General features: G+C 36.4%; 1 pseudogene; it reads left to right on the forward strand.

Annotated features, from left to right (window-relative positions):
* The first annotated feature begins 2243 nt into the window (after positions 1–2243).
* On the forward strand, positions 2244–6950 carry LOC123245527 (annotated as a pseudogene).
* The last annotated feature ends 13439 nt before the right edge of the window (positions 6951–20389 follow it).

A 20389-nucleotide genomic window follows, 5' to 3' on the forward strand; every position in this document is an offset into this window, starting at 1 on the left:
CAGAAGTCTGGAGTTTAGAACCCTTGCTCCTTTTCTAAGTTGGTAGAGCAATTTTTTTAATAGACAAAAAGACAGATTAGTTCTAAAAGCCTCTGCTGCCCTCATTGCTCCTCCTCTCCCACCCACCACTGCCACCACTACTGCTGCCATTGCCTCTGCCGCTGCCTCCCAGGTTTGTCCAAACACTGTCTGAGGGTCCTTGCCAAGTCTGCTGCCAGGAACCTGCTGCTACGAGTCAGACACTGTGTCTCTTGAATACACTAGCTGGGGGTCCTTGCAAGCCACTTTCTGAACAGTTGGTAAAGTACTCACTAATTGCTGCCTTGGAAGCCTGGGAGTTTTTCTTAGGCAACAATTAGCTTCCTTTTACCTGGGGGCAAGCTTCCACTCTCTTAAATCCCTGCCCACATAGCCGGGTAGAGCAATCAAGCGAGCAGCAGTCTCCTGCCCACTTGACAGTAGAAGCAAGCAGCTCCCTGGTATTTTTACCCTGGGAGGAGGGAAAGAAGGCTATTCTTCCAAACCTCTTATCTTTACTCAGTACATACTAGGGTAGTGCTGCCTACAGACAGGAAGTAGAGATTGCAAACATGGCCCAGTTTCCTGCCTATCTCAAACAGCTCTCATTTCCAGAAAGTCTTACCAAACTCGCGCAGTTTACAGCTTTAGAATGTCTTCCTTTGCTGCTGTTTCTGGGTGTACTGATTGAATGCCTTGCTGTTAGTTTAAGTAATCTCAAGATTCAGAGGGGAGATTCACCTCTCTATACCCTCTTGCCATTTTGGCCTGACCAGTCTCTGCAACACATCCAATATGGGGTTTGTATACACCATGCCCAGGGCAGGTATGGGGAACCCCAGAAGTGCGACCAAAGGAATCTAGATGGATGATGATACTGGGGAGGGGAAGGAACCTTGAAAGAGTCTGGAGGTGATTTTTCGACTCCATTTGCCTTATCAATGTTAACTGTTTTAGTTTGTTCCCCTCCAAATAGTGAAGAAGTCTCTGTAACACAGTTATCAGAATTGGAGAAAAGGACTCTTGAATTCAATGCCTGTATCCTGTCACATATATTGTATTTTCTGATTGTTTTCTGATTTAATTTTGTTTTTTAAGTTCACATATTGATCTAATCTATAATATTCTGTTATACTATGCCATTTTCAGCTACTGTGTTTTGGCTATTTAGCTATATATTCTGTTACATTGTCTTTATTTGTACCTCCCCTATGACTGGACTGGAGAAAATACCATTATAAAAGTCCATAAACAACTTGGACAAACCCTTTTCCATGGCAAAACCATAGGTCCTTATGGATACTGGGTTTTTCACCTGATCCATCAAGGTCACATGTTGCCTTAATAACTTTTTGCACCTTTTTGCCTTTGTTAATTGTCACATAGATGATGAATGTACTCCATCAAACTGGTTACAACCTATATACAATCTTTGGAGAATTTAATGAGCTAAAAATCTCAATTGATTTTAAGGAGTCTTCAGAAGTGATTTTTCAGGCTATCTAGGGGTTACCTCTGACTGATCATTTGCCTGCCTTTGAGTTATTTGTAATAAGAAGTAAGGGTCCATTTAGTAGTTGAAGTGAAGTGCTATAGCACTATAGTATTCCTCACCTCTACATTTATAATAATGTAATGGATAAGACATATAAAGACATGCCTTTTATGGCTATAAAACTCTCATAAGGTAGGTTTTCCTAGAGGGAGTGATAACCCCTGGATGGCTACTGAGAGAGAGCATTTCCCATGGAGCCTAGTTTTCTTCTATGTTTTTACTCCCATACTTCTTTCTCTGGATGTGGATAGAGTTCTTTCTCATAAGTGTCTCAGAATTGCCCTGAATCATTGCATTGCTGATAGTAGAGAAGTTCATTACATTTGATTGTGCCACTGACCTCATCTTCTTGACATAAGGTCAAGAAGGAATACTCCAAGATATTTGTTGTTCTTTTTTTTTTTTTTTTTTTACTCTCTCAAATAATACTCTGAGAGCAGATTTTCACCAAATAGTTCCTTTTTGAGTCCCCACACATATCCAGCTATATGTAACCTCTGACTATTTAATAATTCAGGACTAAAATCATGGAATCTTAATAGCTTGTTTCCTAAGTGCCTTTGGAAGGAATTACAAAAAGAAAACAACACCTAAAATTTCCATAGTTGCAAGTCCTCTCAGAAAAGTTTGGGGGTAAGGTAGGGAGAGTTGTGCAGAGAAAGGAAAAGAGAATGGAGAAGTTTGTTTGCATTTGAGGACTTTAATTTTACTCCATTTAAGATCAAGTCCTTATGCTTATTTTCTTCTTTCCTTTTCCTCTTCCTTAATCTGAATGGGGAAGGAGGGGAACAAGGATGAGCAGGAATTTCAGGAAAAGAGCAATACCTATTTTTTCACTTCAAACCCTCTAAAGTAAATAGTGAAATCTTTGAAGGAACAAGTTTCAACGAATTATTCACTTCAGGTAGATAAAGTGTTATTTTGCTTTTTTTGTTTTTTAATTCAGATTTATTGACCTAAGAGCAAATTAAAAAGTGGAAGAAAATGAGAGTCGTCTTGCTTCATTGACCTCCAATGTAGCTGGTCAAAATGAGTTTTATATACAATTTGACTAAAAGTAATACTTTTTAAAAAAATCCTCATCTTCCATCTTAGACTCAATCCTATGTATTGGTTCTAAGGCAGAAGAGTGGTAAGGGCTAGGCAATGGGGGTCAAGTCACTTTCCCAGGATCACACAGCTAGGAAGTGTTTGAGGCCAGATTTGAAACTTCTGTCTCTGGACCTGGCTCTCAATTCATTGAGCCACCCAGCTGCCCCCTAAAAGTAAAACAGTTTTTATAAATTTTGAAATCTCTTAAATTTAGTAAAATAATAAAATCCTTTGGGGGAAGGAGGACATAAGACAGGGGATAATCACTTTAGATAAAGCTCCTCCAACCACCTTGCTCCTTCACCAAGATTTCATGAACAGCCCTCAAAAAAGGAGTAGGCCAATGCAAAGAGCCTGCTCTTCGTTTAGGGGGTCTCTGGAGGTGGGATGGCGTGATGAAATGAAATGAAAATGAGCCAGAGTGCAAGTGAAATTGCTGAGGCTGATCTTTCTCTTGCCATCTGCTGATTTTTATTTTTATACCCTTTTTTCTTTATGATCTCATACAGGTTTTGATTTTCCCATACATCAAAAATCACACATTAACTTTTGAAATATCATATGATTGGTGTTTACTAATTATCCTACTGTGATTAAACAAAGAATCAAGCTTGTCAAAAATCATTCATTACAGTATGGCTTAGTTGGAACTTTATTATTTTCAGCCATCCATAAGGTACAAGAACATCATTTCCTAACTAAGCATAATGGTTGATTATATTTTAACTAATTAAATCATTTATATTCCTACTTTATGCTATACAGACCTATCTTTAATCAAGAAGATAGTTATGGTTGTTGATTATATCAAACAAGATACAATAATATCAGTTTGATCCAAATATTGTTTCAATTATATTCTTTCATTTTTCTACAGGGTCAATAAGAATGCAGTTCTGGAAGGGTGATTCTGTGTTAATTTGTCATTCCCCTGTTCTCCCAGTAACTCACTGTTTCCTTGATCAGTGGGAGTTTAGGAGCAAGTCCAGGCCAGGTACATTCTTGCTTGGGACTTTAGAAACTTGCATTAACTCACTAACTGCTGGTTTTTGTGGGGATAATTCTAGAGGAAGTTTCTGTATTATGGGAGTTTATTTAGGGGTTTATTTTGGGATAGTATATAGTCTGTGACTATGGTTGTTCTTGCCATGAACCTGTATTGTTTTTCTGTGTTTCCCTGGTGCTGAATAGGGATACTGATTGAAATAGTTTCAATACAAGTGAATGCTAGTGAAAAAAGAGTCACATAGGGGAAATTGAGTGAGAAATATCCATCCTTCTGACACCTGCTTTGTGGGTTCCAGAACTCATGTGGAGCTGTGCGAATGCCATGAACTTTGATGGCCTCCTGCAGGCCAAAAGTACCCACAAGCTTTGTACCCTGGCTGAGCTCATCCTCTTTTCTTCCAACATTTAAATCAAAATAGGAAATGGTGATTCTAACTTTACTTGCTAATTCTGAGTTTAAAAAAATAGTACAGTAAGAAGGACTCTTTGGAGTCAAAGGACCAGAATTCAAATCCTGCATCTGATATTTTATTACTTGTATGATCCTGGAAAAGTATACTGCTGAGGTAAGTGAACTTTCCCACAACATTCAAATTTTCTCCATTTACTGTGATTAGTGGTTCCACCTATAAATGACATAATCCAGCTGAGTGGAGGATCTCTGTTTTCTTGGTGTTGACTATTAGGCCAAAATTAGCACAAGAGGCAGAGAATCAGTTCTTACATTACTGCATCTCAGTCTCAGAAGAAGTCTTTCTTTCTTTCTTTCTTCTCTCTTATTTCATGTCAGTTGCTCCTTCTAGTCAAAGAACTTGCCCAGTCTCCTCATCTGTGCAATGAAAGTCGTAGAATAGATGACTTCTGAGGTCCCTTCCACTCCAAAATTTATGACCCTGTGAAGGTTTCCTTGAATCTTAGTCACCTAATGGGTCTCCATTCCCAAATGACTTACTATCTACTCTGTATATAACTTGTATGTATATCATTGTTTATATGTTGTCCCCCTTCTAGAATGTGAGTTCCTTAAAGGCAGAAACTGTTTTTCCCCTCTTTTCTTTGTATCTTCAGCTCTATGTATGGCATCTATATTGAGTGTGGTGTCTGTCTTGAGCATGGTGGCTTAGTAAATATTAAAATATTGTCATATTTTAATAAATATAATTTAGTAATTATATAAATTACTTAATAAGTAAAAAAAAAATACTATTGACCGAGGATGCCAGCAGGACTGAAATTATTCAGTATGAGACTGCTAACCCAGTGAAGGGAGGAGCCTAGTATTCACCTTGGATGGCCTTCATGGAAAGGAACATAATCAAGCTTTAACCTTTTGATGTGGGAATTTTCTCCTGGAGGGCAAAAGTAATTGGCTGGGTACACGCTGTCCCTTTTTGGCCTATATATGACATAGCAAATGTATGATATAAAAAAGAAAAGCAAAATAAGTCATGTTCTAGGTGTAAAATTCAAGTTATGATCTCTGAAGACAAGGCTCATGCCTTAATTATCTTCAGGATCCTAGCCCAGAACTTCTCATACAGCATGAATTTCAAATACATGGCTATTGACTAATGAATAAGTGATCTTCAAGGAATATTGTAAAAATCATTTTTAAAAAATTCCAACAGAATTAATGTCTTTAATTTCAAAAACAAATGCTTGCTATTTGATATTTATAGGAAAAATTCCAAAAGAAATTCCTCAAAGGGTGATTTTATGTGTCAAAAATGGGAAATAGTTTTGCGCAAAGAGGAAACTGTATACAGAGGCAAAATTAAGGTAGACCAAAAGAATTTTATCTTCTGGGAATTTATAAACTAATTGAGAAAATAAGGCATGTATACAAATGCATCCAATGAATCAGGACCTTCAAAAGTCTGTTTAGGGAACTTTCCAGAAAACTCAGCAAGAAGCAAAGGGTAGCAGCTACCGCTGCCTGAGATCTGGACCTGAGACCTCATTCCCTCTCCCTCTCCCCCCATCTACTCTTTCTTCTACTTGCTCCCCAAATATCTCAACTGACTCCTGGGCAGTCCCCTTTTGCCCCACCCCAAAAGTGGGCATTTTGACATGCAGTGGACTGCAACTGTTGTTCCCTGGCTATAGAAAATGGTGAAGGAAACAGCTTATTATGATGTTTTGGGAGCAAAACCTCATGCTTCCCAGGAAGAACTAAAAAAGGCATATAGAAAACTAGTCTTGAACTATCACCCAGATAAGAATCCAAATGAAGGAGAAAAGTTCAAACAGATTTCTCAAGATTATGAAGTGCTTTCTGATGCAAAGAAGAGAAACTTATATGACAAAGGTGGAGAACAAGCCATAAAAGAGGGTGGTTCTGGTGTTGGCTTTGGTTCTCCAATGGATATCTTTGATATGTTTTTTTGGAGGAGGTGGAAGAATGCAAAGGGAACACAGAGGTAAAAATGTTCATCAGTTGTTGGTGACCTTAGAAGATCTATATAATGGTGCAACAAGAAAACTGGCTTTGCAAATGAATGTAATTTGTGATAAATGTGAAGGACTGGTGGTAAGAAAGGAGCTATAGAATGCTATCCCAATTGTAGAGGTACTGGAATGCAAATAAGAATTCATCAGATAGGACCTGGAATGGTTCAGCAAATTCAATCAGTTTGCGTGGAATGCCAAGGGCATGGGGGAACAAATCAGCCCTAAAGATAGATGTAAAAGCTATAATGGAAGGAAAATCGGAGAGAAAAAACTTCTGGAGGTTCATATTGACAAGGGCATGAAAGATGGTCAGAAGATTCCATGGTGAAGGTGACCAGGAACCAGGACTTGAGCCAGGAGATACTATCAATGTTTTGGATCAGAAGGACAATCTTATATTTACAAATTGGGGTGAGGACCTTTTCATGGGTTGAAGCATTATGGGGTTTTCAGAAACCAATATCAACTCTTGATAGTAGAACTATAGTCATTACTTCTCATCCTGGTCAGATTGTCAAACATGGAGATATCAAATGGGTACTGAATGAAGGCATGCCTATTTATCACCAACTTTATGAGAAAGGAATTCCAATAACTGAATTTAAAATAAACTTCCCAGAGAATGGCTTTCTTTCATCAGATAAACTGTCTTTATTGGAAAAGTTACTGCCTGAAAGAAAGGAAGTAGAGGAGACTAAAGAAATGGATCAGGTAGATCTGGTGGACTTTGACCCATCTCAAGAAAGAAGGTGCCATTACAATGAGGAATCTTTATGAGGATGATGAGCATCATCCCAGAGGTGGTGTTCAGTGTCAAACCTCTTAATGGGGGTGAGGGGAGTCAGTGAATACTCTTCATTGTAATGCTGACTTTTGTATGCAATAGTGAGAGTGAAGGACTACATACAACCATCTTAAGACACTATTGGCTATTTTTTTTGTTTTAATATTCAACTATAGTTGTGTTTTAAAAAGTTAATAAAATTAGTAATATAAAATGCTGACTTTGTAATTTATGATGTTCAGTGTGCAAGATAATTTAACATCATTAATTATTTCCTTATGTTAAAGAAGCCTCAGAGTATTTTTTTCCATGACTTGTACTTTTTTGTTTCAATGTGTATGATATGCAGTGGCTTAGACTGAGGATTGATTCTTGGTTGACTAAATGTACACATGCATTTATAATTGTTAAGCTCTGAAATTAAAATTTTGTACTGAAGAAAATCTGTTTAAATTTATTACGTCCAATCCTAAGGGGCAGAAGTCAAAGGAGTAATTTTCTTTCATTGACTTATGGTCCCTCATGGAAATCTCCTAGAAAACTCTATATAGTAAAGCTTAAGTTAAGCCTGGTTCATAGTGAGTTTTCCCCAAATGTCAGTAACAAATCAAACATCCTAGAGCCAGATTAAACCATTTTGTCAAAACCTAATCTTAAATTTTCTGTGTAAATATTTACAATATAAAATAGGACTTCATTTATTGCTTTATTGATTGTCTAGGTTTAAGAAAGTGATAAAGAGAATGTTAACAATGTAGATTAAATTTAAGTGTATCCTGTCATTATGGAAAGCTGGTTGTTAAGCATTTATTGGCACTTCACTGGGTAACAGGGTCTCCAATTCCTGCAAAGGCACTCAATGTACAATATGACTACAAATGATAGAATGGCATTTTTTCCCCAACCACAGAGATTGGTATATATAAGGTATGGAAGCCTTTAAAGAACACATGAACAAATGTAAAGATGTAAAACTTGGACACCCCATTAAACTTCCGCCTAAAGGCAAAGACACTTGGAGGTCTCCTAACCAACATAACCCATTGATCTTTTACCTGTACTGTCTGAGCAACTCAGAGCATAACAATATCATAGAAGACTGATAATGTCACAGGATCATGATTTGGAGTTGAATAGAACCTTAGAGATTATCTGGTCTCACTCTTTCATTTTACAGATGAGAAAACCAAAGTCCAGAATGGACTTTCTAAGGTAACAAGAAAGAGGCAGATCAAGGACTTAAACTCGGGTCCCATGACTCCAAATTAAGAACTCCCAATTAAGTTCCCTTTCCACTGTAGTACAGCTGCCTCCCTTCAGGTGACATTCCCATGTTGTGATTTTAGTCCTCTAGCTATTATTATTCTATTATTATTATTATTATTATTCTCAAAGATTATTTTCTTCTCTTTCCTAGGAGTTTACTATTTAGGAGGCCAATGCCAAAATGACTAAACTAAGGAATTCTTGATTTCTTAGAAACTTTCATTTTTTAAAATGAGTTTTTATTGATATTATCTATTTCTTCCATCATCATAGTTATCCCAAATTTCCCTCTCTTTCCCAAAGATCCATCCCATATTAAAAATAGTGTTTTTTTGGAGAGAAAAAAAAGTTAACACAATTTATCAATATATTGAAAAAAATTAGAAAACATGTACGAAATCTGAAAACATTGTAATACCTATGACCCTCCTACTTGTATGAAGGGGTAGATTGGGAAGGTCTCCTCATATGTCCTCATTTGATTCCCATTTGATCTTTATACTTTTGATTTTCCAGTAGGTCATTCTTTCCATCGACATTGTTGTAGTTGTGTATATTGTTTTCTTTGGCTTTGCTTACTTCATTCTGCATTAGTGCATATAAATTTTTCCACATTTCTCTGAATTCATCATATGCAATATGTCTTCTAGCATGGTAATATTCCATTATATTTATGAACCACAATTTGTTTCACCATTCCCCAATTGATGGACATCTACTTTGTTTCCAATTCTTAGCTATCACAAAAAGAGCTGCTATAAATATTTTGGAGTTCTTAGGAACTATTTTCTTATCAATACTTCTTTGGGATATAAGCCCAGTAATGGAACCAATGGCTCAAAATGTATGGATATTTTAATCACTTTATTTGCATAATTCCAAATTGCTTTACAAGATGATTGTATAATTTCACAGCTCTACTAACAATATATTAATGTGCCTAACTTTCCACAACCCCTCCAACATTGGTTTATGTATTAGATTATATTTGTCTCATAAAAGGATTATGACAAGGAAATTCCATTCCAAATAAGTATAAAATGCAAAAATATTTGAGGATCAACCTGCTAAAGCACACAAAAAGCTTGTATATCTTTAATTACAAAACACTTCATAAAGAAATAAAAAGTTTAAATAGCTACAGGAATATTCAGTGCTCATGGTTAGGCCATACTATTATAATAAAAATGACAATACTATGAAAGTAAACTTATAACTTTAATGGTATGCCAATATTTTGCCAAATAGAATACTTTATAAAACTTAAAAACAATTAATTGGAAAATAAAAGCTCTAGAATATCAAGGGAAATGGGGAAAAGAAATAAGGATGAAGGTAGTAAAATAGAACTTCTAGACCTCAAACTGTGATAAAGCAGCAGTCATCTAAACCATCTAGTATTGATTAAAAAATAGAAAGATCAATGGAAGAGATTATATAAGAGAGACTTAGCAATAGGGCAATGCCACAAGCCAGAGTTTGATAAATTAGAAAACATAAATCATCTAGGAAAAATCTCTTTAAACTGGGAGAACATTGTACACAGAAACTAAAACACTGTGGCACAATCAAATGTAACAGATTTCTCTATTAGTAGCAATATAATGATCCAGGACAATACCTAGGAACTTATGAGAAAGAATGCTATCCACGTCCAGAGAAAGAACTGTGGGAGTAGAAACACAGAAGAAAAACATATGATCGATGGTTTGATGGGGATATGATTGGGGTTTTGGCATTAAAAGATCCCTGTATTGCAAATATGAATAATATAGAAATAGGTTTTGAATGATGATTGATACATGTATAACCCAATAGAATTGCTTGCCAGCTCTGGGAGGGGGGAGATAAGAGGGGTGGGAAAAATCATGAATTATGTAACTATGGAAAAATATTCCAAATAAATAAATAAAAAGAAAAATCTCTTTTTTGACAAAAAAATGACAACAATCAATGTTGGTAAGGAATTGTTTTTTCAGTTTTGAGTAATTTGTGTGGTATGAACATATGTTCTTGAAAAGTTTAATAGAATTCTACTGTGAATCCATCAAGAACAGGAGTCTTCCTCTCCCCCATACACACTTTGGTAGTTCCTTTATAGCTAGATCTATTTCCTTTTCTGAGGTTGAGTTAAGATCTCAACCCAGTCTTATGATAGTTTGGGTATTTTATATTTTTGAAGATATTTGGTTATTTCTTTTATGTTGTCATTTTGTTAGCCTAAAATTGTGTATAATATGTTTTAATTATTCTTTTTTATTTCTTCTGTTGATGTTGTGAGTTCATTTTGTTCATCTACTATTTTATTGATTTGATTGTCTAGCTTCTTTTAAATCAAATTTGTTAGGGTCACCTTTTCCTCATTATAGTCTTTGATTTGACCTGGGCACATCATATACTTTCCTTTGTCCCTTTGCTCCCATCCATCTTTCATTCACTTTCCCACTTTGTGATGTAGTCTCACAAAAAACATTGATTCATCTGTAGGAAGGATGTCACCAGGTTCTGTCCATAATGCCCCCATAAAGTACTTCACTGTTAGCTCCATTTGATCATCACCTTTACCCCATTTCCTTCTGTACATTCAGAAAGAAGTGCTTTATTTGTCTCTCTGCTATTACTTTTGTTGCTCTTACTTGTTTGTTCCATTCATTCACCCCTTGCACATTTTTGTTGTCTGAAATGCTTGAGAACCAATAATTTCTCCAGGTCTGGTTTTATTTCTTTTCTTTTTTTCTTTTTACCAACTCATTTTACCAACTTATTGTTATTTTTCCATTTGCATGTAGAAACAATTTTTTAACAATTGGTTTTTGATATTTTGCAATCCAAATGCTCTCCCTTCCTCCTTCCCTCCATTCCCTTCTCTCTTTCCTTCTCCTCAGGTGGCAAACAATTTGATAAATGTTATTCCAGGGTTATCATGCAATACGAATTTCCTTTTTCCTCGTGTTGCGAAAGAAGACATATGTTGCACATGTAAGAAAAACCACTGAAGGAAATAAAAGGCAAGAAATGTCAAAGTTTAGTCTGCATTCATTCTCAGTCAGTTCATTCTATGACTATAGATAGCACTTTTCATCATCATCAGTCCTTTGGGATTGTTTTGGGCCCTTGCATTGCTGGTAATAGTTTATTATTTACAGTTGATCATTGTGCAATATTTCCATTACTGCATACAATGTTCTCCTGGTTCTACTCACTGCACTTTGCATCAGTTCATGCAAGTCTTTCTAAATCTTTCTGAAATTATTCCATTTGGCATTTCTTATGGAGCAATAGCATTCCATTACAATCATGTCACACAACTTGTTCAACCATTCTTCAATTGATAGATATTCTTTTGGTTTCCATTTTTTTTTGCCTACACAAAGAGAGCTGTTATATTTTTGTATATTTTGTATACTTTTCCCTATTTTGTACACTCTTTTGTACATTTTTCTCTTTGAGATATAATATTGCTAGTAGTGATATTGCTGGGTCAAAGGATTTGCACAATTTTTTAGCCTTTTGGGCTCCAGATTGACCTCTAGAATGTTTGATTCAGTTTATATCTCCACCAACAGTATATTAGTGTTCCAGTTTTTCCACATCCTTTCCAGCATTTATCATTTTCCTTTTTTGTAATATTAACCAATCTGATAGGTGTAAGGTGGTATCTCAGAGTTGTTCTAATTTACATTTCTCTATTCATGAGTTATTTAGAGTGTTTTTTTTAAATGTGACTATAAATGTGTTTTTGTTTCTTTATTTGAGAATTGTCTTTCCCATGCTTTGACCATTTATCAATTGGGGAATGACTTATATTTTTATAAATTTGACTCAGTTCTCTATATATTTGAGAAATGAGGCCTTTGTCAGTTGCCCTTTGAATCTTGGTTGCATTTATTTTGTTTGTTCAAAAACTTGTTAATTTAATGTAATCAAAATTATTCATTTTACTTCTTGTAATCCTCTCCATGTTGTTTGGTCAAAAATTCTTCCCTTATCCATAGGTCTTATAAGCAAACTATTCTGTGTTCCCCTAATTTGTTTGTGGTATCACCTTTTTTTTTTCAAGTTCATGTATCGATTTTGATTTTATCTTGGTATACAGTATGAGAAATTTGTCTATACCTACTTTCTATTTGTTTATGCCTACTGTTTTTTATTTTTCCCAGCAATTTTTGTCCAAATAGTGAGTTCTTTCCCCCAAAGTATCTCTTTCCCCTTGTATCTTTGGGTTTATCAAATGCTAAGTGATTATGTTCATTTATTACTATATATTGATTATCTAGTCCATTCCATTGATCTGCTACTCTATTTCTTAGCCAGTGCCAGATTGTTTTGATGATCACTATTTCATAACAGAGTGTGAGATCTACTACAGCTCAACCTCCATCCTTCATATTTTTTTCATTAAGTCCCTTTGTATTCTAATCGTTTTGTTCTTCCCGATGAATATTGTTTTGTTTTTTCTAGCTATATGAAATAATTTTTTAGAATTTTGATTGGTATGGCACTGAATAAGTAATTGAACTTTGGCAAAATTGCCATTTTTATTATATAGGCTTGGCCTACCCATGAGCAATTAATATTTTCCAGTTGTTTAGATCCAACTTTACTTGTGAGTAAAGTATTTTGTAATTGTTTATATAGCTCTTGAGCTTGTTTTGGTAGGTACATTCCCAGATATTTTATATTGTCTTCAGTTATTTTAAATGGAATTTCTCTTCCCATCTCTAGCTGTTGGACTTTGTTGGTGATATATAGAAATGGTGATGATTCATGAGTGTTCATTTTATATTCTGCAACTTTGCTAAAAGTTGTTAATTGCTTCCATTAGTTTTTCAGTTGATTCTCTGGGATTCTCTAAGTGTACTATCATATCATCTCCAAAGAATGTTGCCTTTGCTTCCTCACTGCCTATTTTAATTCCTTTAATTCCTTTTTCTTCTCTTATTGCTATAGCAGTGGTTCCCAAACTTTTTTGGCCTACCATCCCCTTTCCAGAAAAAATATTACTTAGCCCCCTGGAAATGAATTTTTTAAAAATTTTAATAGCAATTGATAGGAAAGATAAATGCATCTGTGGCCATCACAGCCTCCCTGGATCGCTGCAGCACCCACCGGGGGTGGTAACGCCCACTTTTGGAATCACTGTGCTATAGGAATCATTTCCAGTACAATACTGAATAACAGTATTCATAATGGGCATCTTTGCTTCACCCCAATCTTAATAAGAAGGCTTCCTGCTCAATTCCATTATAGATTGGGCTTTTTTCCTAAGAATATTCCAAATGCTTCTTATTAATGAATGTCTATCTTTTTTCATTTATAATTAAACTCAGATTTTTTGAGTCCTAGTTCTCTTCAAAACACACTATTCCATTCCCTTCTGAATTTTCTGGAGGGTACAAAACAGTCTTATATAATTCAAATTGCCTTTTGTAAGATTTAAATTAATATCAACAACTCCAAGTATTATTTTTATAAAGTTTATTAATAATCACTTGAAGGTAGAAGAAGTAAAAAATAGAAGTATAAAACCTACTTATCTAACTAAAGTAAGACCACGTGTATAAATTTTCTTGCCTGGCTCAAAGCCAGCTTCAGCAGCCCCATTAAAGGAAAGAGAGAGAGGTGGGTCATACCAAAACTTTACCCTACATATGTACACACACAGTGTTCGCACTCAGCATGAGCACACAAATGGGATGCTGGGTAAGAGAGTCCTGGGGAGCAAATTCTATCCATACAATCCCCACCCCCCCTGTGATTCCACTGGGAGGCGAGCATGTTGGAATCTCCCAGATTTACATGCTTAGTCTTCCCAATGAAGCATTTCACATAAGCAGCTTATGACATAGGGTCTGGCACACCAAAAGCAGAACCTAAAGAGAATGAAGAACCTCCAGAAGAAAGACTAATTTGGGGTTCCAATTAGAAGACTGCTGGTTCCCTCAAATCTATGAAACTAGTTCCAAGGATCAAAGATACTTTACTGAGAAAAATGTATCCCAGGATATGAGAAAGAAATGAGTCTTCTATGGAGCCAAAAAAGCTGCCAAGATTGGAAGGAGAAGGATAGAAGTCCAGTTTGGCCCTGAGAAGGCAGAAATCTTCCTGTGGTTTGGAGGAAAATAAGACTTTTTCTAATTGGGATCATTATGGATCTGTGATCATAAAAGCCCCATATCTCCCTCTTCTGGCCTCTTGATAAACTGGTGGTTTGTATGAAAGAGAGGAACAAGCAGATGTCAATTTGGAGAGACCTCTTAGGTGTCTGAAGAGGTTGGTGGCTTGGGCCCCAGGATTTCTGGCTGATGTGCTATGAGCTGGTCTTAGGAGGTGGATGAGTTTCTTGCAGTGCCTGGCAGAGGAAGGTCAGGGACTACCACTACTACTGTGAGGAGGGAGTGGACTGGCCGAAGAGAGTGAAACTAATTTCTCACTGGTGTCCAAGGACTCCAACACCTGATGGATAGTGGGCTTATGACTCCTCTACAGCCTGAGCCACTCATTTAGCAAGGTTCCAGGGAAAAAGTCTCCTCCAAAGCCAGGGCAGGAATCTCCAGAACCAATCTCTCCAAATGCCAGGAAAGGAATGGTAGAAGGCCATGCTCTCCAGCCCATGTTGGTCTCTTTTATACCCCATTTCCCACATCATTTCCTGTCTTTCCCCCTTCTTCACACAAACTAATTGCAGTCTTTCAGTTTGCTTAGTCCTACCCAGAGCTGGGCAGTCCCCTTTGGAAGTGAAAGTTTTTGACTTGTGAACTCTTTTAAGTTAAAGGATGCTGATTGATTTTATTAAAATAGACAGAGAGATAATTCTATCTTCACACTTTCCTTTGTACTTGAATGTATTTCTTATGATCATTTACAGATTTTGTTTGTGAATTGATTAGAATTTAGTCTCTGTGTGTCTTGGAGTTTGTAGCCTTGGGCTTCTTCTGGAGATGAAATATGAATATTTTCAATTGCTATTTAATAGTCCATGCTCAGGAATTCTGGACAGCTTTCTTGGATTGTTTTTATATCATTTATATAATTTCTTTTTGGTTTGTCATGTTCTTCTGAGAAACCTTAACTCTTAGATTGTCTCTACATATCTTGTTCTTGAGATCAGTATATTTTGCCTATAAAAAGAACATTTATTTCAATGTTGTTATTTTTTTGTTCCTCTTCTAGCTTAAGCTTTACTCTGTGTATTTGTATTCCTGATACATTGTTCTCACTTTTGTTTTTTTGTTGAAACTTGCTATAACATATTTAAAATTTTCTATTCTGCCCATTATTTTTGCTGTGTAGACCATACATTCTGTTTTCATGATTTTAATTTCTCTTCTAGCAATAATATGTTGTGATTCCATGTTCTTCTCAAATACCACAAAGTCCTCTGCGCCATCAAATATTGGATCAGTTTCCTCTGTTTTGCAGTGTTTATTCATAGATATTTGAACTTATTTACTAGGTCTGGGGTGGGGGGCTATTTCCTTCTGCTATTAATGTTTTCCCTATTGATTTATCTGCTTATATTCAATGTTTTTGAGCTCCTGTTGATATTTTTGCTGATTTCAGTCTTTTCCCCCCTCTTATTTTCCCCTAATACTCATTTTCTGACTTAAGAAAGTATGGGAGAAAATGTTAATAATGTAGATTAAACTGAAAATTGCTCCTTCATACATTTCCTGCCTAGAGATCTGGTTGTCAAACATTTACCAGCATATCTCTGAATGAAATGTGAGGAGAATGGAGGTAAAGGTTAGAAGCACAGTGTGACTTTGCCTGGCTCAGTGATGGTGAACCTATGGCACAGGTGCCAACGATGGCATGCAGAGAGCTCTCTGTGGGCACATGGCCATCCTCCCTGGCCCCTGATCCCTCTCCCTCTTCCCCTCACCAGAGTATGTTACTAGAAAGGCAGAGGGACTTGGGCAGAGCTGCTCCCCTCCCACTCTCCCCCAAGGCTGATGACATTTTTTCACAACTGGAGGGAAGTGGGTTGCCTGGGCCACTTCCCTCCCCCTCTCTATATTTGCTGAGAACATTCATCATTTTACCCGTCCTCTTCCCAGTAGCCTGATGGGAGCACTCTCTCCCTTCTCTGTGTGGGGCAGGGTGGACCCAGTACTCAGTGAGAGGGAGGGGCATGGAACCTGGTCTAGGGGGTGGGGTAGAGGTGGGGCCTGGCACTCCATCTCTAAAAGGTTCACCATCACTGGCCTATCTTGTAGTTAATTTCAATTGCCTGTTCAATAGTTCATCTCAAATAATTATCTAGTAGTTAATCACCATCTTTTAAAAATTATAAAATAGTTTTCACTCTTTGGAGTTCAGCACAACATAAAAATAATCAAGGCTTCCTTTTATTCCTCATGTTGGTGTTAAGGTGATCTTCATTTTTTTAAAAGCTATGCTGATAATTTGCTAGAAAAAGGCAGATGGTGTGCCTATTGTCCAAGAACCAACCTGGCCAAATTTAGTGGCTCATTCCCAGGTTGGTTGCAAGTTGACAAATATTTTTGGCTGTAGATACTCTAGAAGAATATATACAAAGTTGTAGAGGGATTTTGATCTGTGCCTTTGGAGGGAATACTTTCACCAATGAAATTATATTTTCTTTAAGCTTATATTATAACCTATCTACAAAATATAGTCATCTTTCATGTATTTATTTTTTTAGAATATTTTCCCATATTTACATGATTAATTTTCTTTTCCTCCCCTGTTCCCTTCCCACTCCCAGAGCCAACAAGCAATTCCACTGGGTTGTACAAATGTTGTCACTTGATACCTATTTCCATATTATTCATTTTTTGCTCTAGAGTGATATAGTCATCTTTCAGAGGGAAAATATGTTATGTTTAGGGGAGTCTACCTTGAAAGAAATTCAGCATATGAACTTCTGAACTTATAAAATATTTACTTTTATATCTCAAGTATCCATGACTTTATCACGATGGACCCTTTCCCCACTTATGTAGTTCTCAATTCTTCTAATGCCTTAGTCAGCGATTTAATGAGTTGTGGTGGACCCCTTCCTCCCCAATTGATTGTATCCAATCTTTAAGCCTCCCTCAACTTATCCTAAGTTAATTCTCAGGGAACAAACAGTTTTTCATTAGGTCTATATTCGAAGACTTTCCAGCTTGATGGAACCCGCCAAGAGTTTGTGCTCTATTGGCATAGCTTTTAAGACCCTAGCATCACTTCTATAGCATATATCATATTGTGATTTGTGATAGATAGGTAGATAGATAGATAGATAAATAAATAGAAAGACAGATGGATGGATAGAACATTCATCTAAGTATTTACTATGTACCAGGCATCATGGTAGATCTAGGTATACAAATGCAATAATAAATTAATAATAGCTAACATTTATATAGAGTTTACTATGTGCCAGACATTATATAAAGTCCTTTACAATTATTATCTTGTTTGATTCTCATAATGACACTGGAAGGTAAATGCTATTATCCTCATTTTACAGATGAAGAAAATGAGGCAAATAGAGGTTAAATAATTTTCCCAGGGTCATAAATTAGTAATCTATTTGAGGCCAAATTTGATCTCAGGCTTACCTGACTCCAGGCCTAGTGCTTTACCCATCATGCCACCTAGTTACTACTATTTTGTACACTGTAATGGAAGTGGAAATAAAGCTAAAAGGGACTTTAGAGGGCACCCAATATAACTTTTACTTTATAGCTGAAGAAATTGAGTGTGAGGGACCTCAGTAGCTTATTCAAGGTTGTACAGGGAATAAGTAGTTCAAATCTAGGTCCTTTTATTCCAAAACCAGTCTTTAATCTATAACACCACATAATAGGTATCCCTTTCACATTTTGACTTTCCCTATCATGGTTTCCTAGCATGGGTCAACATAAGAAATTAAATGGAATTTTCTGGAAGCTTTGCAGAAGCCACAGACAACATGTGAAGACCAATAGATAGCCCAGAAAAAATTTAAAAACTCATAAATGCATAAAATATATGTATGGTATCCTGCAATATCAATATATTTATCTTTTAATGCCATAAATATACACAATTTCTTTTTTTAAAGCTAAAATAATCAAGTTTGCAAAAACAAAATGCAAAGGCCAGCAGATGACATATAAAGGCTAGAAATGTAGAGCTTTCTTAACATTGACTTATATATAAACCTATGACCAAGTACTTATTTCAAATTTTACAATAAGGTACTCTAAACACCCTTTAAAAGAAAAAGAAAAAAATCAGATTTCTCTGGTACCAAGGGAGGACCAAAAAAGTTTTACTTGGGTTTTCAAGACTCTGGGATGCAATGTGGCAGAGATACATACATATATAAATATATAAAACCTTTATTTTCTATCTTGGAATCCATACTATCAATTCCAAGGCAGAAGAGTGGTAAGGGCTAGGCAACTCGTGTAAAGTGACTTTGTCCAGAGTCACACAGATAGGAAGTGTCTGCAGCTAGATTTAAACACAGGACCTCCCATCTCTAGGCCTGATGTTCTATCCACTAACCCATCTAGCTACCCCAACAGTATTTCTTAATGAATTCAATAAAAGAATGTCTTTAAATCATGAACCCTCTAATTACTGGTTTCTAAATTACCAGTGATTTGATTAGGAAGCCTTGGGTAAATGTATAATGAAAGAAATTCTCTGGAGACTATATTTATTAAACTTAATTTATTAAATGGCCACTTCAGATTTCTAATTAGCTAGTGGACTCCATAGTCTGAACAGAACCCAGAGAACTTGAGTGGGGCAGAAGGTGGGAGGCCCAAGAGAGAGCAAGCAACTAAGCAGCTAGGCTGGGTGATAAAAAGGGAGAGAGTTCCTGTAGCACAAGCCAATATATATCCCTTCTGAGGTCATCATCTAGTCCTTCCCTTAGACATCTTTAATTGAGAAACAGACATTTTGGAAGTAGCTTCAGAGACCACAACTGCTCCCTCAGAACTTCATCCCAGGAAAAGGTGAGTCAGGAGGACACCAAGCTATCCTTTCCTCCTCACTATGTGGTTGGACCACTATGGTGGATGGAACTGACCAATATTATCTGAGAGAGTTCTTCTTTACAAATAAATAGGTAACATGTCTCCACTCTCCCTGTAAGAAAATCCAGCCCAGTGATAGGCCTTTACTCCCTGTTATCCTTAACAAAGACAAGAGATTCTAGACAAAAGAAGAGAGGACACAACTCACTTTCATAGCCTTGGAGAGAGACTATTTGAGTTTTAACACATCAAAAGGTTTTTGGAGGCCAAAAGGGAAACAATTTTTTCAAAAAATATTGCAAATCAATATTAATTTTATCTTTTTTAAACCCTTACCATCCATCTTAGAATCAATTCTATGTATTGGTTCTAAGGCAGAAGAGTGGCAAGGGCTAGGCCATGGGGCTACGGGACTTGCCCAGGGTCACACAGTTAGGAAGAGTCTGAGGTCATATCTGAATGCAGGACCTCTCATCTCTGGGTCTGGCTGTCCATCCACTGAGCCATCTAGCCACCTCTCCCAATATTAATTTTTCACAAGTGCTTGGAAATACTTTTAAGTGGAAATCAACAGATTAGGATAATAAAGCATCTCTGAAAGTCAATTCATAAAAATTCCCAGGGATTGACTAGAGAGTAACTAAGACAGCAAATGGCCTTGGGATTTCAAGTGATTATTAATAAACTCTATGGAAAATGAGAACCAAGAGTTATTAATTTTAATCTAACAACTTTCAATTATTTGAAGGACTTCCATATAGAAAGAGGCCATCTGTTATTCTTTGCACTTGAGGAAAGAACTAAGTGCAATGGGTAGAAGCTACAAATGGGTAAATTTAGGATAAATATAAGGAAGAAAAATCCATCTGTATCAAGGTAGAGTGGACTGCCTTCGGAGGCAGGGCATTCACCTTCTTAAGGTTTTTGAGCAAAAGCTAGATGGCCACTTCTCAGGTATGGGGATTCTTGTTCACGTATGGGTCAAGCCAGATGTCTATTGTGGTTCTCATCCAACTCTAAAGTTCTGTGGCAGAATAATAAACTGAAGCTCATCTTTGATGCCTTGATCTGGAAGTAAAATTTTGAAATGAATTTTTATTTCTTTGCCTCCAGTCCCTCCTGTCTTTGCCCTTTCCTCCTATCTCCATAGACCTCCCTTCCTTTCCTTCCTTTATCTGCCATCAGGCTCTCAGGAATGGATATGATTCCAGTAATTTAAACCTTTTAAAT

This window comes from Gracilinanus agilis, chromosome 4, assembly GCF_016433145.1.
Source record: "Gracilinanus agilis isolate LMUSP501 chromosome 4, AgileGrace, whole genome shotgun sequence".
In the NCBI taxonomy this organism is placed as follows: domain Eukaryota; kingdom Metazoa; phylum Chordata; class Mammalia; order Didelphimorphia; family Didelphidae; genus Gracilinanus; species Gracilinanus agilis.